Source organism: Vombatus ursinus, unplaced genomic scaffold (genome assembly GCF_900497805.2).
Source record: "Vombatus ursinus unplaced genomic scaffold, bare-nosed wombat genome assembly UNPS02014813.1, whole genome shotgun sequence".
In the NCBI taxonomy this organism is placed as follows: Eukaryota; Metazoa; Chordata; class Mammalia; order Diprotodontia; family Vombatidae; genus Vombatus; species Vombatus ursinus.
In genome coordinates this window covers 6655193-6681158 of record NW_020954591.1, presented here as the reverse complement: position 1 = coordinate 6681158, position 25966 = coordinate 6655193, and the positions used below count along the sequence as shown (strand labels likewise).

Here is a 25966-nt window from a genome sequence, read left to right as displayed (position 1 = left end):
AAATTATGGCATATGAGTGTCTGTGGAAGGAACTGGGATAGTTTAACCCGGAGATGAGAACATTTGTCCAAGTTAAATGGGATATGTGATAACCAGCAATGTTGCATTGGGAAGGTGTAGGGGTGGTGGTGACAGTGGGGGTGTAAGCATGGTAGCAATCTAGCAGCATCTAAAAGAGACTGACATGGGCCTCCAGATGGTAGAATGATAGAAAAGGTAAAAGTTGCAGAAAGGTAGATTTAAGTTTGACATAAAAAAATAAAATTCCTAACCATCAGTTTATCCAAAAGCAGAATCGACAATCTCAGGAGGTAGTAGCTTCTCCTCCCTCGTACTAGAAACACTCAGACAAAATTCTGAATGATGACCTGTCATTGAAGAGGGAGAGGGGATTCTTATTATATAAGTATTACAGCAATTATACTTAAAAATATCAGATTGTCAGAGGCTTCTCAGTCCAACCTGGCCCTGGTTGAACTAAAAGGTCTCTGACAATCTGATATTTATGATAAATATCATTGCTATAATATTTATATAATTTATAATAAGTATAATCATATTAGCTAGCTTTTACATAGTACTTGAAGGTTTACAAAGTCCATTACAAATATTATCTTGTTTTATCCTCAACAGCTCTTAGGATGGACATATTATTATTATTTCCTTTTGACAGTTGAGGAAATAAACAGGGGTTAAGTGATTTGCCCAGGGTTACACAGCTAGTAAGTGTCCAAAAAGAGATTCAAACTCAGGTCTTCCCTGAGTCCAGATCCAGTGTTGTATCCATAGTGCACCCTACCCCCCCCCCCCGCTGCCTCATAATATGAAATAATATTAATAACACTTAATCAAATCCATTCTACTTATGATCAGCTTCATCACCCAGGGATATAGATTACTGCTGGCCTTCATGCTTTATTAATAACCCTCATAGTAAATGTCAAAAGAAGAGAACGTGAGTTTATTTAAGCTCCTTTAGGAAGGTAGGAAAAATGGCGTATGAGACACCAAACTTGGAACAGGCACCTTCTGGGCTGAAACCAGGATAGTCTGAGGCAATTGTGTTGTTTAATAGTCACTGCTAAGAAATTTGGAGCTTTGATGACAGATGTCAGAAAGTGAGTTCCAAAGTCACCTAGCTAGCAAATATCAGAAACAGGATTTGAAGGCACATTCTTAAATTCCAAATGCAGCAATTTTTCTACTGTACCAGGATGCACTCTGGACTCTTCCACCATGCCCTATCTTCCTTATTTTCTTAGAATCACAAAACACCATTTGACTACACAGTGTAAGGTATATGCAAATTCTATCCACATTTTAAGGTTTGCAGAGATTTGGACATACTTTGCTCTCTCTGAGTCTCATAGTTATGAGACAAATACTAGTTATTATTATCACTATTTTACAAATAAAGGAAACTGAGACTCAGAATGGAGGTGACTTTCCCATGCTCACATAACTGTAACATATAATTATCAGAGACAGGACTTGAAGTCAGGTCTTCCAGTTTCCAAATCCATTAGAACACAATGCCTTTTCAAAGGCAGACTGCCAGGTGACATGCCCCTGAAACCCAAGACCATTAACACTTTTTCCATCTCAACAAGCAAAAAACTACATCTAAAAAGACATCTAACTTCGAATATAGTTTGAAATACTATCGAAGAATCTTAGAGATTCAGCATTAGCGCTACAATTTTGTGCAAATGTTTTTCCTACTCATTATTAGGCAACTGGGCCTTCATTAAAATACTATAAATTCAGAACATGCTCAACAGTATGAAGATTCCAATTAAGACTATGGAAAAATCATGAGAGGACACATTGTACCTTCTGGTGATGTGAATAGCAGTAAAATCACCATTTAGATATTGCTTCATGAAATACCTCAAATATAAAACAACCTATTTAGGTACAACATTTGAGAAAATAATATAGGTTAAGATACAGGGAATTGGCTTAGAAGATAGGATATCTGGTCTGCAATCTTGACAGAAGAAGAAGGAAGAAGGAAGAAGGAAGAAGAAATAATAATAATATAGTAATAATAGTGCTATGCAGAGGACACTGCTAAGAGCTTTACAAATTTTTTCTCATTTGATCCTCACAACAACCTTGGGAGGTGGATGCTATTATGATCTCTACTTTAATTAAAGATTAGGAAACTAAGACAAATAGAGGTTAAATGACTTGCTAGGGTCATACAGTGAGTAAGTGTCAGAGGTTGGATTTGAAGATTTTGCTACCTGACTTCTGACAAGGCATTTGATGTCCATGTTAAATAGGATGTCATAATAATACGCAATGTGGTATATAAAATATTTTAACTCAGTGCAGTGTGGTACATAAATTTGAACAAATATCATAGTTATTACTATTCTCTGTCATATATTTTTCTGTGACTACCAGACAGCAGTTTTATTTTCCCTCAAAATCTAGCTCTCAAACATTGCAGAGCCAAGAGATGACAAGACACTCTGTAATAAAAACATGTTAAATCATGTTATACCATGCTGGGTCATGCTGAATTATATAAGACTATAAAAACTGAAGCAGAGAAAATGATTGAGGAATTTAATGATAATTTTTAAGAAACAAAAATTAACATCCAAAATTTAGGGCTATAAACTAAAATTTAGGGCCATAAACTAACAAACCTATGAGATATATCTGAAAGTATATCTTGCAATTTTTGTTGTTATTGTTAAGTCATTTTCAGTTGGGTCAGACTCTTCGTGACCCCATTTGGGGTTTTCTTGGCAAAGATAATGGAGTGGTTTGCCATTTCCTTCTCTAGCTCAATTTGCAGATGAGAAACTGCAATACATATTAGAAATACGGCAAAGACGCAAAAATGGGGGAAACTATTTAAAGTCTGGTAGATATATCATAGCTAACAGCCAGGAAGAAAAAACAAAGTCCTAGGTTCTGACAGCTTATACTATGTTGAGCAAAGAGCTGCAGTCAAAGGAAAAGCCAGCATAGCCTTGTATAAGAGTTTCTACTTTCCAATGAGAAAGGGTCAAAGGTTCCAGAGTTAGGAAGAAGTTCAGAACTCACCTAGTCTGGCCCCCTCATTTTTACAGATGAAGAAACTGACGCCCAGAGAGATGACATGATTTCTCTAAAGTCACCCAGGTAACAGTGGTAACATGAGTCCAGATCCTGAGACTGAGTCTTTCCCCTATACTACATGCCCTTCCCCTCTCCCACAACTGGGGTCTTTTAATTTGTCATATTCCGCAGAGGAACAAAAATGGGAGACCATAAGGATTCTTACTTGTTTTCAAACAGATAGAAGAGATTGGGCACCTACTACCGAGCTCCTGAAATCTGCGAACATCACAGGTACAGAAGTACATTTGCTCTGGGCCCAGCTGGGCTAGCATTTTCCCTGAGTGCCGTCTTTCCCTAACACTTACTGAGAATTAATAGTTTAAACAGTCTTTGCTTTGAATATCTAACAGAAAAGTATATTATTCTGTCTGGCTTTCAATCTGTATTTTGCCATTTTTGAGAGCTACTGCCCCTGAAATCTTTGATTCTTTGTCAGGTCCAGACAAATGTGATAAGGCATTTATTTCAAGGAAAGAAAAAAAAAGAGTGAAATTCAGGGCCCTTGGCATCCAGGGCTCAGGTGCTCCACTTCATGGCTAATGAAATCTTTCAACTACGTGATACATTAGCATACCTCAGTGCCTAAGAGGTATTCTCCTAGGAAAAAGGCATCTTCTCTTCTCCCAGGGCTTTTGTAGTTCAAAGAAAGAAACAGAAAAGTTCCTACTGTAATAACCATCTTTACCTTTCTCTTCCCAGCTCAGAAGATACATTTTTTTTCCCCGGCTCTGTCAAGGAGTACCTAAAAGTTCCACTATAAGCAAGTCATTCCTCTGGGTTAAAGCATCTTGTCTTGAGACAAATGAAAATATACATAGGTGGAAAAGGAAAGCTACACTGGCCTATTGGGAGCTATTAACATTTAATATAGATTAGCTGATCCCTTAAATATATGTCTTTGGAAAGCAGAGTATAGAACACTAAGGGAATGGACACAGGACTCCTAAGTTTTGAATAGGAAGTAAGGATGGAGGAAAGGGTAGGGGAACAGGTTGCTGCATAGGAAGAATGTCGGTATAATGAGGTACCATTACACTGTGGGGGGAATAGAGAAGACTTATAGGAGATACCATGATGCACTGGCTTTTGGGAGGCATGAAGGAAGTGCGTATGTAAAGAAGAGATTAATAAAAATAGCAGCTCACCTTCATTTATACTGTATTTACAAAGTTACATTTGACCCTCATAATAACCTGCTAATCCTATTAGCAGGTATTACTAATAATACTTTTTTATTTCAATTTGACATATGAAGGTTAAAAGACTTGCCCAAAGTGAGGTGGCTATTATATATTGGGATAGGGACTTTGTCTTCTCATACACTCAATACTTCTTCCATTAGGGCAGGGGTTCTTAACCTTTTTTTTGTGGGGTTGGGGTTCTCACTTTGGCAATATGGTGATAAAGAACCCCAAAAGAAACCAATTATTTTTTAAAACACTAAGTATTAAATCAAAGCATTAAAATGGAAGCAAGGTGGCCTGGAGTCAGGAAGACCTGAGTTCAACTCTAGCCTCAGGCATTAGCTGTGTGACCTGCAGCAAATCCCTTAACCTCGGTTTGCCTTAATCCATCGGATAAGGAAATGACAAACTACTCTAATATATCTTTTTCAAACAACAACAACAACAAAACAAACAAACAAACAAACAAACATGGACAGGATGGTCCACAGGGTCATAAAGAGTTGAACACAATTGAACAACAAATTAAAATACCAAAGTTCACAGATCCCAAATTAAGAATCTCTGTGGCCTCTTACGGAAATATGAGGTGGTAACCTACTTTATAATTTTCTTAGTGCCAATTCTGCTCCTAGTGAATGAGGATTAAGGATTGACAAAAAGGACAAGAGAGGAATGGCAATGTTGCCAGATGCTAGTATTATCTAAAACTGTAAGATCAGGTCTTGTTTAGCAGTGGTGTCAGATACTTCTATCCTAGAGACCTTCTCCATAGTCCTCAAATCACATGACACAAGTGATTTTCCTGAAGCGCAGTTTTAACCACATAATGTCCTTGGCCCTTCTCCCCTCCCATTTCAATTAACTCCAGTGGTTTCCTGTTGCCTTCAGGATCAAAAACAGAATGCTCTTTGGCATTCAAAGCCCTTTATGACCTGGCTCCCCTCCTACCTTTCCAGTTTTCTTATTACCTGACTCTCCAAACACATACTCTTCAATCCAGTGACACTGGCCACCTGGCTGTTCCACAAACAAGATACCCCATCTCTTGGCATTTTCTCTGGTTGCCCTCTATGGCAGCAATGCTCTCCTACTTCTTTTCTGCCTACTGGTTTCCTTTAAGTCCCAAATAAAATCTCATTTTCTATAGGAAGCCTTTCTCAACTCTTCTTAATTCTAGTTCCTTCCTTCTCTTATTAACTTCTCATTTATCCTGTCTATAGCTTGCTTGTACGTATTTGTTTTCTTATTGTCTCCCCAAATAGTCCCTACACTATCTTGTGCCTCTTTTTACATCCCCAGTGCTCAGCACCGTGCCTGTCACATAGTAGGTGCTTAGTACATGTTTACTGAATGACACTGGCAAACCCTTAATTTTACTCCTAAGGCTGGATCTTGGGAGAAAAATGATTTAAGAGTCATATATTGGGTTAAATCCCAAGAATGCTTTTAAATGAAAAGTACAGGTTAAGGAGGGGGGAGAGGGAGCAAGGGAGCTAGCAAATTACTTTGATACTTTATTTTGATGACATCAATCTTATGTTTTAGGATCCAGACTGAAAAATCATATAAATTGGTGAAGGCAAGTTTTTATAAAAATCAATGTATTTTATATATAATCTCTCTGGATTATAGAGGCTATTTCAAGACTATTGGTCTCTGAAATGGAATATAATATATCAAGAAATTACGAAAATTCATTATAGTAACACAGGGCATACACATAGTACCTGAGAATAGAAAATGAAAAGAACTACAGATTTACATTGGTAGGAGATAAAGCAATTCCACCACCCCTGACCCTCAACCCAGGATAACATTTCCTCACAGCCATGATGGGGACTAGATTGTTAGATGAGAATCACAACAGGTTTATAGATGGTTTTACAAAAGTCTTCAGACTCATGAAAATGGCTAATTTTCTTCAGGCCAATTCATCATTTCACTTTGGTTTAGCCAATATTCTACTAGGTACATGGGGACTAAAAATGAAAATACACTCTCAGCGTTTCAGCATGGTTACAACTGAAAATTGATGTTGAAAAAACAAAACAAAACAAATCAATACTCCATTTGTGAATAGTATTACTATTAGCCCTTATCCATATTAGTATTATAAACAGATATTTCCCATCTACTCTAAAACATATTCTACTTGGTAATTATAGGAGACAGAAAACATGAATATATAGAAACACATATGGACTTTTTAAAAAAATCCTTTCCTACTTAATTCTATATTTATATAATTCTATTTTCCTTTGGTTTAATTCTTCCTCTTTACCCATGGGGAAAAAAAGAAAGAAATGTAGAAGTAGCTAAATGTACCTGTACACTAAGTATAACACAAACAACAAGTCTTTCAGGTAAATTATAGGAACCTCTCCCCCAATACTGCAGTGGCTCCAAATTAACTATGAAGAGAAATTCAAACTCCTTAGCTTCATTAAACTTCTCAGTTAAGCAGTCAAAGTCTTCCCCAATTTTGTGATACCCTCTCTTTCCATCCATACTTCATGCCTCTTACTACAGACAAACTGGCTTATCCATTAACTCCCTGTTCCCAACTAGACAGCAAACTCCTTGAGGGCAAGGATCCCTCTTTGTACAGTGCTCAGGGCTTAGCAGACTGCTTTTCACATAACAAGCAGTTAAACTCTTACTTAAATGTTGAATCCAAATTTTCAGCAGTCAGCAAAACGATCATATATTTGCCCCTAAGTGATCAGCAAATGCTTATATTCCATATGTGTCCCTGAGCTGATGCACCTGATTGTTACAAGGAACCAATGATAATCTAAGGAAGCCCAGTCCTCAGTGATGCTTCTGTCATCTACAATAATTCTTATATGTGTTCCCAGGCTGATGGTTTTACAGTCTGATTAATTTCTTATAGAATATAGGTCTTTAGAGCCCTGCTAATTTGAATTGGTAAATACCATCATTTTTACAGCAATAAAGATGATATAAAACGATCTTGTGCTCAGAGGTTGCTGCAGAATCTTAATTCTATCAATTTAGCATAGATTAATTCAGTGAAAGCAAAGTGTTCAGCTAAGAAAACTTTGGTGGTGCACATTTAATCAGTCTTATGTTATCTTGGTACAACAGAAAGAATACTATATTTGGTGTTAGGAGATCCAGGTTCTCATCCTGACTGACTTTTACTAGCTGAGTGACCTTAAACAAATCATTTCACTTCTTTGAAGTTCATTTTCCTCACTTATAAAAATGGGAATAAAACTATTTCAAGTAAATATAAGGCTGAACCAGTGGTGGCAATTTGTGAACATTATATTCAGACTACCAATTCTGCATAACAATGTATTGATAATTGCTTATGACTATTTTATCAAGTTTCTCCACGTGTGGTTACAGGGAGAAAGACAAATAGACATGGATAAAGGGGAATCAGCATAGTACAGTGTAAAAAAAAAAACTATTGGGCTAGAAATCAGGACTCCTGGGTTCTAGTCAAATGTACTTCAGTGGTACATCACATAGAATGGAGGACAACCCAGTTCTGGATATACTATTTAACCTGTCTGCCTCAATTTCCCTTTCTGTAAAATGAGGACAATAGCATCCACCTCCCAAGATTGTTGTAAGGATAAAATGAGATGATCTTTAAAGTGCTTTGCAAGCCTTAAAGCACTATATAACTGTATTATAAATATTATACTAATGAATATATTATCATAATTATTATTAATAGTCACTATTCTGCCATTAGCTATTAGCCCGACTAGAGAAGTTAAGAGACTTTCCTCCTTCCAGCCCTTCTGGTTCACAAAACTGAAGTCCTCCTCAGCTCCTCACTCTTCTTCACCCTGCCCTATTTCCAAACATTTGCCGAATTTTATGGATTCTACCTCTGACATTTCTGACATCTGTGCCTTTCAACTTACATGACCACCATTCTAGTTCGGGCTTCATCACCTCTCACTGGAAATGTTACAATAGCTTCACCATTGATCTTCTTTCTTCTAATCTTTCCCTTCCCTCCTCCATCCAACACATAGTTGGCAGACTGCTGATATTCCTAAGGCACACACCTGGCCTAAAGAAAACATTCGCAACACATAGACATGTTTTCCAATAAAATTTTCACTTTCTTCTCTGTATGAACCTTTCCACTGAAATCACCCGAGTATCAAAGTACATGTTTAGAGTGAAAAGTCAGCCAACTTTCATTTATTAGATGCTTACTATATGACAGGCATCCTACCAAATAGTGAGAATACAAAGAAAGGCAAAACCAGTCCTTACCTTCAAGAAACTTACATTGGAATGAGGGAGACAACATGTAGATGACTAGATACACAAAAGATTTATTAAAAGTATATAAAAGGGGTTGCTAGGTAGTATAGTGAATAGAGTACCAGGCCTGAAGTCAAGAAGACCCAAGTTCAAATTCAGCCTCAAGACACTTTCTAGCTGTGTGACCCTGGGCAAATCACTTAACCCTGTATGCCTCAGTTTCCTTATCTTAAAAATGAGCTAGAGAAGGAAATGGCAAACCACTCCAGTATCTTTGCCAAGAAAACCCCAAATGGGGTCACAAAGGGTGGGGCACAATTGAAACAACAGAAGAACAACAACAGCCCTTAAAGGGCAAACTTTGGCTAGTGATCAGATATATTTCTTACATTTCTTTATTAAGCTGTCCATCCCATCACCTATGTATTGAGGGCTTTATTTTTTGGATTTTTTTTTCAACTGGGGGGACTGGTGGGATGGACAGATTAATAAAGGAAATATAAGAGATGGCTCTTTCGAGGGAAGGGGGAGGCATACAGGTAAGTTATGTAAAAAACAAAACATAGCAATAAAAATTTATTTTAAAATAAAATTCTTCAATATCACTGACCAGTTGTATTTAACCTTAAGCTTGGGACTTCCCTTCTTACTGTGGCCAAGTCTCATGATTTTTTTTTTTTTTTTGGCAACCATTAATAGACTACCATCCATAAAAAAATTCTTTTCAAGTCCCATAATATCAACTTTGTATCCATACTGCTCTGGGGGCAAGTTTCTATAAATTATTCTGCTCCTTCCTCTGCAAATAACTGAAAATATGATCCCAGGTGCTGTCATCAATAATTTATTTAGCATATATTTGGTGCTAAATGTACTATACTAGATGCTAAGTACACAAAAGCTCAAAGTTAACACTCCTTTAGGAGGCATATATTTTACTGGGAGGATATAACAAACAGAGATAAATACCAGATAGGAATGGATGGGGAGAATACTAACAAGTGGCTGGAAGTTGGGGAAAGTTGAGATCAAGAAACATTAGGAGATGGCATTAGAGCTGAGACTCAAAGAAAGCTATGGATTCTAAGAGGTGGAGGTGAGGAAGAAGAATATTTTGGGCATGGAGTATAAGGCAGCGGAAAGAACACTGGGTTTGAAGTTGGAGGACCTGGGTTTGAATCTCGCCTCTACCTCTTCCTACATGTGTGACCTTGGTAGAATAACTTAATTTCTGTGACTCAGTTTCCTCACCCGTAGAATAAGTCATTTGGGCTAGAGGACATTTAAAGTCCCTTCCAGCTCTCTGATCCTATGATCCTATGATAGTTTGGGCAGAGACATGGGGGTAGAAGATGGGATGTTATTTATTGTGAAGTGAGTGAAGTACATAGAATGTACTAAGGAGAGTAACGAAATAAGTCTGAAAATGTGGGCAGGGGGTCAGGCTGTGACTCCATAAACCAACATCTCCAAATACTTTTAAAATTGTCAGCACTTTAAGAGACCAACATATATCTCCCTTAAATATACTGCCAAAAAGTCTTAATTCAAAGCCTGCCTTAGTAAAGAGTTCACCTATGTGGTATGCTTACTCAAGTAAAAATACCTCTTCTATTCAAGAGGGTGTAAAGCCTTTCATCCTGCCATTAGTGAAAGGGCTTAAAATAAAACTACCCTGATAGAATATTATCTTCTTTTCCAGATGACTTTCTTGATAATAGAGGCAAGAAGCTTCAAATCTTTATTTTCAGATAAGAACTCAATTAGCTTAGTCTAGGCTCAACGCTTATCAATGACCACCATCTCTCTCAATATGACCAGCTCAAGCCAGTCTCTCCTTTCTGTCAATGATAGATAAGTTTTTAATGAGTACCCCATTTCTTCTCACTCTTTAAGGCTCTGTTCTACCAGGAACATTTGACTCTGAATAAGTCAAGGTATCTCCCTTTGTATAAAGAAGCAAATGAAGAATAAAGTCCAGATATCATAGAGACTGAATTCCTAATGGTATAACATTCTACATCAATGTTCTAATTATGCAACCACATAGTTACCTCTCTGCAGACAGCTAGAAAGTATAGCCATATCAGAGCATCTGCTTCAGGGCCTTCGTTGACACTGGTCAGTACTTAGCTTGTTAGTTCCTGGAGAAGGTGGTGTGCTAATAAACAGCACAAGTCCAGCTGTGGCACATATTGGTTGGCTAGCGTCTTATACATTTGTACCATTGTTGGGTACTTCTCATTTTTATTTAGAGCAGTGTCTATACTGCAAGGTACAGAAAATCACCGAAGGAGCCATAACAGAAATTATGGATTTTGATCTCCAGGTCAGAAAACTACGGACAGTGGACAACACCATGCTATTGTCTCACCCATTTCTTGCCAGGAGACATCCATTATTTCCATCAATCCTAAATCAACTATTTCTCATTGAAATGACAGACATATGAAAATCCCAAATATCCTTAATGATAAATAGAAGTCACAGATCTGGGAAAATCGGGAGTAAAATCTTAATCAATGACCATTTGAGTGAAGGGTATTTAAATTATTTGAAAATACCTAATAACATGAAGAATTACCCGAAGAACCCCAAAATAATGCAATAGTTCCAATGACAACGGTTACAAACAGTAAGAAATACCTTATGGTTAAGATTATGCAAAGAACTGACATCTCAAATCCATTTCCCCAGGCCCCGACCTGCTTCCTAAACTTTCAAACACACCCTCTGTCATCAAACTATCAACACTATGCTTTCTGGAGCTCTTGTTGCCTGCCTTCATTACACTTCCTGCACAGGTTTGTCTGGTTCAACAAAAGGTTCTTGCAATTCCACCTGATGTCACTAGAGGCCTGTGAAGAGCTTACATTTTTTTCCATTGCTAAGAGTTTCGTAACCAAAAGGGACCAGGACAGCCAAATAGTTAATTTTATCAAAGGTCTTCCTGTTGAAAGTCTCATTTGTTGGGCAGCACTTCCCCCGTGAACCTTCCTGTGATCTGAAGGCTTGGAATGAAAATGAACAAAATGTAAGCAGCTTCTGGGAAGCAACTAAAACTTCTCATCCATATTTTATAAGTAAACTGTCTGGTGTTTAACTCAGGGACCATCTTCTTTGCTGAGAGAAAGGGAGGGTTCCATTGGCTTCATACCCTAGAAGGTTTTTATTAGGTGAAATAGTAGGCAAGAGCAGCACCAGCTGAACACAGTATCACTGGGGAATGGCTCATTTGCTTTAGGAAGAATTCTTGGATACACACCAGGCAAAGAAGACAAACAGAGGGCAGAAAGGGGAAGTTACTGAATGGGTAAAATAAATAACAGCTAGCATTTATAAAGCACTTTGAAATTTGCAAAGCACTTAACATATTTTAACTCATTTGATCCTCACAACAACCTAGTGTGGGAGATACTATTATTATCCCCATAGTACAGATGGGGAAACTAAGACACAAAGAAGTTAGGTAATTTGCCCATGTTCACACAGGAAAGGTATGTCTGAGACAGGATTCAAACTCAGGCCTTCTTGACTTAAAGTCTTACACTCCATGCACTACGTTACCTAGATGCCTTCTATTTTTGGAGAGCCCAAAGTGATAGTCTAAGGAAGACTCCATGCAAGGAACATGGAAATAGGGATTTTGTACAAGTAGGAGGAGAATGAAGCCGTTGATGTGTAAGAAGAATACCTCTAGGACATAGTGTTAGAAGGACACACCCATGGGAACTAGAAATACCCTGAAGGGAAGTGAAAACTCTGACTCAATAGAGCAAAAGACAGAACCTATTTAATATGATATATCCTATAAAACATGTTGAACTGAAGGAAGCCAAATAATGAAAAGTCCAAAGAATCATAAAGTTAGAGTTTGAAAGGATTGCAGGGTCATCTAGTTCAACCCCTTCCTTCTACAGGTGAGCAAAGTGAGTCCCAGGATGGTTAAACAAATTGCCTAAGGTCGCATAAATAGTAAGTGTTGGAAATGGGCCTGGTACCAAGATCCTCTGACCCATAAGGTACTTTATAAAATCTACAGCAGAAAGCACAACCACACTACAGAAAGAAAACTGACTTATTGCAAATACTTTTTTTCTCCCCCATCACATCAATCCTTAAGAAGTGATTTTACTGGTTAAAAAAAAATAAACAAAAGAAATCAAGAGGATGATTACCCCCTTTAATCCTCGCTGCCTTTGTGACTTTCATTCTTCCTACAGAGAGGACTGATTTCTCACTTGCTAGGTTTGGTTAATTAGCAATCAGAAAGATGCAGAGTTTGAAGAAAGGACTCTTTTGTTTGAAAAAACCTGTGAAAAGGTTCTCTCAGAAGCTTGTAGCTTCCTTATAGATCACACTGGCCCTGAGGATGACTGCAGGTGTCAGAGTTCAGTGTGAGAGAGCTCACAGTCAAAAGAACTTTTTTTTTTTGGTCTATTAGGAACTAATACTTAATGAGTTTATGATATTCAGGCTTTTGGGGAATGTTGTTTGCTGTTTTTGTCAACTGACAGAAATGGGGGCAGAGGCAAGCCCTCATGAATCCCACAGCTGTTGTGGCTGCTTCACATGAGAGAAGAGCAGTTGCTTGAGGCATTTCAGAGACATGCAAGAACAGAGATAGAGTGTATTAATACTGGAAGTGAATTTTCAGTTATTGTGAGCAGATGGTCAGTCCACATGGTGAAAACATCTTACTAGTTTTACTTAAGGCAATGGCAAATGACAATACATCGAATCTTGGTTCCCCAGATAAGTCTTGTATGCACATCGTGTTCAACTACAATGAAGCCTGTCTTCAGTGCTGGTCAAGTGCATTGCTGTGTTCCTATTTTCTAAATAAAGCAATCACGATGCAGATGGAATACAGAGAACAGAATGCAATGGGAAGAGGCCTGAATTTAGAGTCATAGGACCCGAGCCCAAATCTCAATTCTATCAGTTATTAGCTAGATGACCTTGCAAAAATTCTCTTAACCACTATAGGTCTCACATTTCCTCATTCATAAAAACGGTGGATTGGACTGATTACTTCTAAATCCCCAGAAAGGAAGGAAAGAAAGAAGGAAGGAAGGAAGGAAGGAAGGAAGAAAAGTATAGCACCTTTAGTAGAAGGAAAATGTGTTCTTCATAATAATAACTAGCATTTTTGGGCTTCAGTTGCAATGTTCTATCCTATCCCAATGCACCACCTAGCTACCTCAAACATTAAGCAGGAAGATACCTTCAAAACCATTTGATCTTATCCTTTGGCACAGACACTTAAAACCAAGGAATGATTGTGGATTAAATTTTTCACTATCAGTAAGAGATGAGGATTTTATAACCTCCTTTGGAAGTCTATATTAGCATAAAATATTCTTTTAGTCAAAAAGTCTCGATTCTTCTAGTTACTTAGTACTCTTATATCACTGTATATTTATTGTGAATATATCCAATATTTACTTATCTATGAACATACTGTATCCCCCTAGGATTGGGTTTCCTAACTTAGGGTCTATGGACTCTGGATAGATTTCAAAGATTGTGAAATTTGATGGGATAAAAATTACACCTCCCCACCTCCCACTGACCTTTGGTTTTCTTTATATTTTGTATTTTATGTAGTTCATATTTTAGTACATTATTTTATTTATTTAATAAGATTGAAAGTCACCAGACTACTAAAGGGGTATATGATGCAAAAGTTAAGAATCTATGCAGAATGTAAGTTCCTTGAGGGCAGGAGTGACCTCACATTTGTATTTATATTCCTGGGAGGTAGCAAGCAGTGTTTGTCACATAGTTGGCCCTTAATAAATGCTTGTTGATTGATAAAATTCATCTTATTTAATTTAAATTCACTTTTTCTTGTTTAACCTCAATAAATAGCATCATACTTACAATAACCCCTCATATACACAGAGACAGTCAAGGAACCCAATTCCCAAGTTATATTTCCCTAGTAAAATGCAAGTTCCTTGAAGGTATGCATTCTTTTGCATTGCCTTTGTATCCCTGACAGAAGCATAGTACCTTGAACACAGCCGACACAAACAAAAAAATGCTTGTTGGATTGGAATGGTATTTCATCCTACCTTTTCCAGGTGTGGAAACACTCTGGTACCCTTAATTTTTCCTTAGTGATCTAGGAAGGATTTATCAGTCAATATGGACTGTCATAATCATATTGGTACAAGTGACATCACATTATATTGATGAACTTTTTACATGACAGATTTTATCTCACTGTTATTTCCTCATCTTGTATCTGTGTAATTCATTGTTGTTGTTGTTTTGCTATGTAAGTGCATTATTGTGTACTCAATCCCAAGCTTGATAGAACACTTCTAACTCACGGAGGTCACAGAATTCTAATCTCTGTCTTCTAGGATGTTAACTTCCTTTAGACCTGATAGCAGATTGGTGAGCTCAATTCCATCATTTATATCACAGACAAGCACATTAAGTAGTACTACCCCCCAGGAAATTATTTATAAGGATTAGCAATCAATAGATAACCTATCTCCCTCACTCTTTCCTTCCAGGTCCAGCAAATCACTCTGGATATACTCTCCATGAGACAGGTCAGCATGCTTGTGTTCAGGTGCATATGAAATGTAGAATGAAAATTGTTGGGTTGAATGTGTTTAAGTGCCTTCTGAGCTTTACACCAACCTCCTTAGAGGTAATTTAGTCCTACCCATATCTAAAAAAGACTCCCCCACCACAATTAACAAGTGGTCACCTAACTTCTGCTTGAAGTCTTCCAAGGAGAGGGAACTTACTATTTCATGAGGCAATTCATTCAACTTTCTGACAGTTCTCATTATTAGGATTTTTAAAAAATGATATCAATCCTAAATTTGTCTCTTTGATCCCAGAGGGCATAACTACAAATAGAACAAGTCAAATTCCTTCCCAACAGCCTTTCAAGTACTAGAAGACAGCAATCACATTCCCCCCATGAACCTTCTCTTTTTTCCAGGCTAAACATCTCCATTTCCTTGAAGTGGTCCTCATATGGCACAGAATCAAAAGTCTTACCATTCTAGGTATCCTCTGGATAATCCATCTTATCACCATTCTTTTAAAATGCTGTGCCTAGAACTCAACACAATATTCTAGATGCGGTCTGACCAGAGCAGAGTATGACTAATTAGGACTTCCTTATCCACTTTAAAGTCAAAATTGTATGTTGGGTCTGGCTACAGTGATCAAAATAATCAGAAAACAGATAACTACCCCACATCTCTTCCCCTTACCTTCATACTATGAAACAGTAAACAAGCTCTCAAGACACTCAATCTAATGAGAGGAGACTGTGTGCCAACATAAGCTTAGCTCAGTGGAGCACAAGATCTGGCAATTTCTATCACACTGTAAGGTCTCAGCTACAGACCAAGTGAGAGGCTCTCCCCAAGCACAGGCAAGGCAATTTAATAAAAAGAGCCGGAGTCTCCTCATCATGGGCCACGTGCGTGTCCCACCAGCACCTAGAATTCATTATGGCCCAAACCAAGCATATGAGCTTTACCCAAAGGGTGTTCCTTCTTTTGACTTCATCGTTTCTGCCAAATGTTCTCATACTTGCTGTCACTTTTAATTCTTCTCTTTTCTTCACCTCTCACATTCCATCAGTTAAGAAGTCCTTGTCTTTAGCAAGATGATGCACATCTAGCAGGTTCTCCTCTTTATTGCTTTTGTTCCTACTGTCATCACCTGGGCATAGGCCTGGATGAATTGATACAATAGCTTCCTAACAGGTTTTCCGCCGTTTTCCTCTTTCAACCCAATCTGCATGCTGCTTATGCACTGACCTAGCCACATCACTGTGGCTTAAAACTTTTCAGAGGATCCCTGTCCATCAAGCTCCAAAGCCTTTTCTTGGCCTTCATCTTGACACAATTTGGTGTCATCCCAACTCTTCAAGCTTATCTAGTTTTAGTCCTCTCTAGATACAGTACTCAATATTCCAGAAAAATTAGATTACTCTGTCTGCTGACTATATTCTATGCCTTCCTGCCACCATGCCTTTGGCCATATGATTCCCTATATCCGTTAATGAAGCTTTCCCAGATTTTCTTCTTGTTAAGGACCTTACTCTTCAAAGTTTAAAACTTTGTTTTGTACCTAAGACTTTTATCATAAAACATTTCAGTTATCCATACATATCCTATCTCTTACTGGACCCTATGAGGGCAGTAAGCTTGTATTATCTTGAAATTGTATCTCCCCAAGGGCTTTTCCAAGTACCCTATTACAAGTGATACTTAATTTTTATTTTTTGAATTAAAATGAATTGACTAGCATGCTGGTGGTTTTTCAGCCCCTATAAGATTTGGCATCTCACTCGTAGGTGACTGCCTCTCTTGAGAGATAAGTTGTCATTTACTAAAACTTCTCTCTGTCCTTAAGGGCTGGTCTCTGTTCCTTTGGCATCTCAGGTATTCGATCTCTGTCCTTTTGAGATGAGAGGGTTCTTCTTCCTGCCTTGTCAGGACTGAATAGCAAATATATTCTCCAATGGATAAATAGAACAGGATAGGAACATAACCTTAAGACTTCTAATGGTGGGCATCAATCAACCGCCTTTCAATGGGCAATTCCATCCTCTTCTTCCTTTCTTCCCTCGTCTTTCAAATGCTTCAAACCCAAATCTTCTTTATGGACTTCCATAGTTTATCTTGGTAACATATCAACACTTGCTATACACCTACCATATATAGTGATGCAAGAATCCACTGTTGTGTCCCAACTGGAAGAGCCCTGAGGTGACATGAATCATTTTCAATGAGAACAAATAAGCTGTGATTTTATTCTCCTGGTAGAAGTCTGACATTCTGGCTCTAATACTTAATGCTCTCTGTGGCCTAAGGCAAGTCATTTAATTTGGTGTATCGGTTTCCCCATCTGTAAAGTGAGGATAATAACAATTATGTACCTCATGGGGATTGCCAGGTTTAATTAGTAATGTCTGCAAAGTGCTCAAAAGAAGAAAGGTACTTTTTAAATGATTTGTAACATTTGAATGGAGACCTAAATGCCAGCTTCCACACCACCACCATCTTCTGTTCTCCTTTTGTGGCACCTTTATGTATTTTTTTTAGATTCATTCCTGTTCAAGTCTTCAGTAAAAGAATCCACTAAAGATAAATATGAATGGGATTATCTCAATTTCCTGACTTCTGATATTTTAAGGATGCTTATTTTCTTCCTGGCAAACAAAAACAGAAAAGATAACCTAAAAATTGCCAAGCTCTGATTTTTTTTAAGATCAGCATTATATTTATGCTACAAAGCAAACCTGAGTCAGCTTGCAGCAAATGTTTAGTTTCAGAATTAACAACAGCTGCAATTTCACAGTTCAGGCAGAAACCATAGAATTGACTGTAACTAGGGCATCTAAGATAAGCTTCTACAATAAGCATGTTTTCATGTCAGAAAGCCGATTCTAGCATCTGAAAATGATGAAAATTTTACTGTAAATAATTTTGTGCTCCTAACGTTATTCCTTAGTCTACTGAAAGGCTCAAGATGCTTCCTACTTTTTGAAATGCAAAACTGCATTATTATCCTGAAGCAATTGTTATGCTATCAAGCTTGGAAAGAATCATTTTGACTTCATCCCTTCTTTTAGAAGGCAATGTTTGGACTGAGTTGGTCAATAGGACTCCATCCAGGGCACTTAAATTTTCCTTCAGAAAAAATCTGCTTAAAATGACTAAATGCTATGCAAAGAGGAATTAATGGTAATAAAACATACACTTTTTATTTTTATTTTTGCCATCTTACCTGTTCCCCCCCCCCCCCCCCCCATTCCTCCAGGGAAAAGACTGGATAAGGTTGAGGACAAAGCCTTGGGGGAAACTTCTACTTTTAGAATACAGGAAGATAAGGATCCTTCAAACTTAGAAGGAATGTTTTGTCAGGAATGAGAAGCAAGATGGTGCAGTGTCACAGAAGCAAAGAGAGGAGAGACTATCAATCAAATAAGTCCTATTAAAAGCTATGGAGACATCAAGGAGGACAAGGATTGAGAAAAAGATTTGGTACCTAAAGGGATCATGGTGCACTGCAAAGAAGTTCCAGATTTGGAATCTGAGGATATGGGTTCAAATCTTGTCTTGTACAAGTTAATAAACCTCGCTGGGCTGAAATTTCTCACCTGCAAAATGGGGGGGGGGTTGGAATAGATGACCTTTGTCATCCTGTGAGCCAGCAATTTCTCCAGAAACACTGACAGAAGATAGATAATAAGAGGTTGAGAAAATGGAAGCAGCAAGCTTTACTTTTTATAAACATGTGGCATTGAAAAAAAGTTCAGAGATGAAGCAACAGGAAAGGATGGTGGGGCAAGGGAAAGGTTTTTATTAGGCTAGGGAAAACAAAGCAAGTTTGTAGATGGGCAGCAGGGAACCTGTAGAGAGGAAAGTATTGAAGTTGTGAAAAATGGATGAAACAGAGCTAAGGTTTGGGAAGGGATGGAATCCTAAGCATAAATGCAGTCAGTTCTGCATAGAAGGAGAGCAACTTTTTCTGAGGTTGAGAAAGGAGAGGTGAAATGAAAAGAAAGAAGAGTTGGAAGATGTCAAGGGTGACTGATAGATAAGATCTCAGTGAAGCAGGAGGGAAAATTATATCCTGAAAGGGAGAGGGTGGATGTTGTCTGGCATTAGGAACCAGAAGAGAGAGAAGGGAAGGGAAGAAGCAGTTACATATGAAGAGAACGGAAAAGGTTTGAAGATAAATGAATATATGGATTACTAAGCAAAAAGGCGAGATTAAATGACAATTTATAGTGGACCAAATCAGCAGGATTTTGTGTTTTTCTTTATTAACACCAGTGAATTAAGGAATGGGGAAGGGGGGGCAGCTAGGTGGTGCAGTGGATAGAGCACCGGCCCTGGAGTCAGGAGGACTTGAGTTCAAATCCGACCTCAGACACATAACACTCACTACACTCACTAGCTGTGTGACTCTAGGCAAGTCACTTAACCCTAATTGCCACAACAACAACAACAACAAAAGAAAGAAAGAAATGGGAAAGGACCAAGATTGAGCACTGCCAAAATGGATGATAGCTGAAAGTCAAAGAAGTGAGGAATTCTAGTGTTCAATCATCATTTGGCCATAAACAAATAAATAAAGAAAAAAATTCTACTTTACAAAGCAAAAAGCATACCAATATGTTTGAGAAATATTTTTCATAAGGGCTAAACCAAACTTAATTTAAAATCAGAAAAGTACACCAAGTTCTATTATTCAAGGTTTTACTGAATATTGGTGGCCCACCACTTTCATTGCCTTTTTTTTTTTGGTGAGGCAATCAGGGTTAAGTGATTTGCCCTGGGTCACACAGCTAGTAAGTTTCTAGTGTCTAAGGTCAGTTTGAACCCAGGTCCTCCTGACTCCAAGGCTGGAGCCCTATCTACTGCTCCACCTAGCTGCTCCATCATTGACTTTTGCTAAGTGGACCCCAACACATCAGGCAGCCAATACCCCATTATTCTGACTTATCTGATTCAGCATACAGATTTCTTCAAATCTCTTTATCAAATGAAGTAAGGACCTGGAAATTGAGGGGCTGAAAATCTTGCCGAAGTTAAAAGAACACTTAATAATCTATTGTCCTGAACTTTTAGGAGGCTAGATCCATGTCTTTGAAAGGAACCAAAATAGTGTCAAAGGGTTAGATCTTTTTAAGTAGAACATTAAACCATTGAACAAAGTACCCTTTACCTCTAAAGCAAAGAGCCTTTAGAGTACCCTCTAAAAAAAAAAGAGAGATAAAATCTTCTTAAAATATTTCTGGAGATTTACGATTTGATTAGTACAAGTATTCCCATGGCTTATGAAGACTGTAGCCTTTTCTTGTCCCAAGGGATTGCATCACCTAGTACCAACCTTCTAGAAATGACCTTTTCCAAGTCATCATTAGGCTGGTCCTGGATGCACAATCTTCTCAAGCTTGGGAAGAAGGATTTGCCAGAACTTGCTCTTTTAATGTTTGTTCTCCATTAGCACAGCTTTCTAGGAGTCCAGGGTCATCTCCATGTAATTTTTCACGAAGTACAAGCGAAGAAAGTGGAGGGACTTTTAAAAGCAAGATTTCAGCAAAACCTAGTCTATGAACCTTCACTTTCTTTACCTTTGACTCCTTCCGATTTTGGTATGAGTACCAGATATGTCAAGAACTCTTTAAGCTGCCATATGATGCTTCAGAAAATAACGTTTCTGCTTTGGAAATACTTAATTTTGTCTTTAAAAAATACAGTCCTAATGTTTAATTAAAAAATCATCATGGTGAAAGGCAATGAAACAATTCTATCTGGTTTCAATAGAAGGGAAATTATGCTACATTCAAAATACTGCTCTATGACAGCTCCATAAAAAGAGAACGACAAAAAATATTTTGGCACTGCACCTCTTGTTCAATTGACTGCAGAAAAAGCAACTGATGGAGCATCTAAAGGTATCCCTTATTCAGCTCTATTTAAGAGAAATAACACTGGAGGAGGAGACCGATCACCTCAGTTAAGGTTCTGAATTTGCCACAAACTAGTTGAAGAAGTTACTTAACCCAAGATTCAGTTTTCTGGGGTTTTGTTTTGTTTTTAAATCGGAGGCAAAAGAGGACAAGGAGGCTATATTATCTCTAAAGTCCTTTCCATTTATAAAATCCTGAAATTCTCTTCTAAATATTCAGTAACTATTTTATTTAACATTTGAGATTAATCAGGGAATGCAAGGTGTTAAGATTTTGATCAAATATTTAATTCTTATCTATTACATTTAAGATAATTTTTCCCATTTTCCTCCCAGGTATGGCGATGTAAATTACTTTATACACTCTTGCTAAATGGTTAGAGCTTGCCTAGATTATATTCTCCACAGATGGCATAACATGATAGGTAAAGATTAAATATGTAAGAAATTCTGGATAGAAGGGACAAGTTTGACAATGTCTTCCCTAAATAAGAGCATTTAGTGGTTCCCTAGTACCTCTAAGATATAATGTAAACTCCTCAGCTTGTCACTTAAGGCCTTCACAATCTGATTACAAAATTGTAGAAAGACCTCCTAGCTCTGGAATTAGAGGATCTGCGTTCAAATTCTGATACTTATGACCTGTATAACTTTGGGAAAATCCCTTCATTTCTCTTGGCTTGAACTTTCTCATCGGGATGTAATAGGTCAATGAGGTCCCAGTCTTTAAAGCATGAGCAATATATTCTTCCTGGTACCAACCCAACATGTGGCTTAGTGAGCCCGTTTACAGACATGTGTAATGGAGGGATCCTTTCTCCTATTTCACATCAGAAGTAATTATCCTCCAATTGTTTCCTGTCAACTTAAAGATTGGTAACAAAAAGTCAGCTTTTGGCTGCTGAGTCAGAACTAAATATGCATACAAAAAGATGATTATCACTTGCTCTCCCCTCACCATTTTCCAGGGAAGAGGAAGAAATGCTGTGGGCCTTGGTAGGGAGGAGGCAGCAGTAGGGCTTCATCATCTTCCTACTCATTGGACATGTGGCCATGATGCATGGCACCTCTTTTCTTGGGGTGTGTCTCGTATTTATTATTTCCTGATCTGAGGTGAATGAGTCTCTAGAGAACAAAACACACCAGATTACAACTTTATGAGCTTTGAAAGTTCAGAAAATCATCTGAGTTCCAGCAACTGGAATCAGTAATAGTCTTCTAGTAGCCACAGGAGCCAAGAGGAGAAGAAATTTCTATTCCCAACAAAGGCAAATATGGAAAGGGGGAAAAAAGTTATTAAAAAAAACCCCAAGACTTTGACAAAAGTTTTCAGTTCAATAAGTGTTGAATCAATGCCTACTGTATGTAAGGAAGGCATCATGTTTTGAGTTTAGCTGAGCCCATACTTGGAAATGAAGAGCTGCAATATTAGCAGTGAAGCAAGGACTGAACCTCTTAACTCAAATGTCAAGAAAGAGACACAAGAAAAAGTAGTTAACTTCTGTTCTGGACATCTTAATATATTACTGTCTACTCAAGCCTCTATAGATATGAAAATGGAGGAAAGTACACAAAATGAAATGCCATGGGGTAACAAAAAAAACTTGGTCTCAAATGTATTTTAGGAAATATGGCTTCACTATCAACTATTAGCTATCAAAATAACTATGTCCAATGCATGTAATACATATACACAAGTATATAGTATTTATATAATACACATGTATATATATATACACATATGCATATGTATATTTCTAGTTTTCTAAATAGTTTCACTTGAATTGGTTCCTTTGACCTTATGTGTTAAGTAGTTCTTGCAGGACTAAAATGAATGAAGTGGATGCCAAGCTCTTTTGTGTATCAACAAGCAAGCAAAATATAGTTTAAAAAGATCAAATTAGAAGACTATCTCTGATACTATTTCAAGCTAATCAACATTTCATCATTATTTATGCTTTACCACAAAGAACTACATACAATGAAAGAAAAATCTACCTGTCCTTAGAGGTGACAAGCTTTCACCAAATCCAATTAAAATAGAGGTCCCATATAGACAAAGAGTAATGGTGAAAAGCAGACCTACCCACCATCTCTTACAGTCAACTGCTGCACCTGGGTTCAGAAGGTGAAGGAACTCATTTCATTTGCCCCTCCACTACTAATACTTCTTTCCCATCAATGTCAGAAACAACCCTGTCTCAACTGTCTCTACCCAGTCCCCCCCATAACTTCAAGCTGAGTTCCCTTTAAGCCACAGGACCCTAGTCCCTCCTACGCCAGTATAGGAGCTACCGTGAAGTCCAGCACCATTAAACTGCTGTTATTCTTTGCCACTTATTGTAAGTGGCAACTTCCCTCTTGCGACTTCATCAAAGCAAGGGGAAAACAAAACACAGTACTGCAGTTGGCCTGAAGTTAGGAACACCCAAGTTCAAATCCAGCCTTAGACACTTAGTAGCTGTGTGACCTGAGCAAGTCGTTTAACCTTGTCTGCCTCAGTTTCCTCATCTGTAAAACAGGGGTAAGAATAGCACCTACCTCCCAGGGTTGTGAGGATTAAATAATTTTTTATAAATCGCTTAGCACTGTGTCTGGGACATAACAGGCACTTAATAAATGCTTGTTCCTTTCCCCTTCTACTGGTTGGTCCTCTGATGCCGAATTTGGTGTTTTTCCGCTCACTCCATCATGATACCTGCTATTAATACATTACTTCAGAGTTGTTGTGAAGCTCAAATAGGAGAATGAAAGAAGAGTGCACAGTAATCCTAAAGCAACTATAGTGTATAACTGTTAGCTATTATTATTATTATTATTATTATAATTCTCATTTATTTAGAGACCTTCACTGAGAGAGGTAGAGAGGGGTGAGGCAGATAGGGTGGAAGGAAGACATCAGAGCATGAAAGAGAAAGAAAGATCTCCTTACAGTTGCTTCTCTGTAGCCATCTGTATGCAAGGATCCTAGTGAGTACAAAGATGGGAGCATTAGACACACACTAGGAGACTGTAAGAGTCCTAAATCTCATGTTCTGGGAAGAGAATGACTTTCAGCCATAATTGAATCATTCAGGGCCATACTCAGTGGATGCCCTAAGGTGATTATGTTCAGAATGGAGGCTTTCAGAATGCCATTTAGTAAATGAAAACAGGGCTGGATACCAGTAATAAACTAATGCCTTGCAGCTACTCATTTTTTATGGCAACCTAATTGAAACATACAAATTGTTTACTGCTCCCTTCTTGTGAGATAGGGCAGGCCGAGGAACACATGATTGATTCTGAATTTTAGCCAATAAGATAAGGTTTAGTCTTCAGCAGAGAATAAGTTACTGATCTAATTATCTTAAAGCTAAGACAAGTGGAACTGTCATTCTGTCCTCCTGAAGGGAGACACTCTGTCTTCCATGTGACAAGAAAGTGGCACTGGTGCATGTTGTTTTCTGAAACACTGGCTTTCTATTAAATAATTTACAGGGAACAGATTAAATTAACCTGTAAACTCCAGGGGCCAGACTCCTGTTTCAGATGCATATGGTGGTTCTACTTAAAATCAAGGCAACTGCACACAACAATTACCCTTCACTCAATAGAGCACACAAGTGAAAAGCATGGGCTCTGGCAGGGGAGAGAATCAGGTAAAATATAAAGATCTGTTAGAGTATTTTCACTGATAGGATCCATCATTAAAAAAAATTAAAGCAAAGTGTCATTTTTTTTTGCCCACGGCAGAAGAATTCATAAAACAAACATGTACCCTGCATCTGTCCTTTGGATAAAGCAGCAAGATGTGATCCTGAAGTTATTATTCAGGACATGCATGCCAAATAGGAACAAATGGAGAGAGACTTAAGATGAATAAATAGTCTTCTCATTTCATAAAGGAAAAGTACAGGTGAGTCATTATGCTTTGTTTTGATGATTACTTATTCATTTCATCTGTAAAAGCTTTACCTATTGTGGTCTGGGAATGTGCATGGAAACCTTTGCACAGCACAAGCAAAAAAAAAAAATAAAAAATAAAAAAAAAATTTAGAGATCACAAGATTTTTGCAGCTGCCTCTTCAGCTTCTGCCTCCCACAAGAAAAATGAGGGTCCTACTAGGGTTTACCTATTTAAGCTGGGTTGTTTATGTTCCTTTTAATGTCTTTAACTGAACACCCACTACTACCCCAACAACAAAAAATATTTTGCCTGTAACTTACTTTTATACACGACCATGTTGTTTCTCCTCGAAGAGAACATAAACTACTTGAGGGCAAGCATTGATTTTTTTTGTGTTTATATTCTCGACATGGCATCTGGCATGTAAGAGGTACTTAATAAGGGCTTGAAGAATAACTGAATGAATGGAAAACTTCTCTGCAGTACTTAAATTGATTCAAACTCTCTCAATCAGATGGATAAATGCTTGTCTGGCAAGCCCCAGGACCATTTCCTATCTCCGTTTTGGAGCCTATCCTTTCTGTTTTTCTGCAGGAAGAAGACAGTAGCAACGTTGGTGGGAAAATGAAGAAAAACAGATTGTTTACTGGCCCAGCTGTGTGTGCTCAGAAGGGAGTGAAGTATTTTATCCTCTGTCTGACCTTTAAAGCACTGGCCAAAGACTGTGGAAATCATTGGAGCTCACTGGTAATATGGAAAGAAGTACACAGTAGGTCTAAGAGTGAAAAAAGAAGTCTACACAATTATCACTAATCAGATTCTTTTCTTCCCTTGTCCATTTTCCTTTTTCTCCCCCTCCTACTGGTTGCTGTTGTTGTTCAGTCATTTCAGTTGCATCCAATTCTTTGTGACGTCATTTGGGATTTTTGTGGCAGAGATAGTGAAGTGATTTGCCATTTCCTTCTCCAGTTCATTTTACTGATGAGGAAACTGAGGAAAACAGGGTTTACATGACTTGCCTAGGGTCACACAGATTGTCAGT

At 37.9% G+C, this 25966-nt stretch overlaps 1 protein-coding gene and 1 long non-coding RNA gene across 4 annotated transcripts in view; one reads left to right on the top strand and one right to left on the bottom strand.

Annotated features, from left to right (window-relative positions):
- STARD13 (StAR related lipid transfer domain containing 13) overlaps positions 1–25966 on the bottom strand; it is a 708719-nt gene that overhangs the window by 109826 nt on the left and 572927 nt on the right. The window lies entirely within an intron of this gene.
- Positions 11544–24836, top strand: LOC114054452. Its single transcript, XR_003570484.1, has 3 exons — positions 11544–11598; positions 15095–15133; positions 24771–24836. It is a non-coding gene; the product is annotated as an uncharacterized LOC114054452 (long non-coding RNA).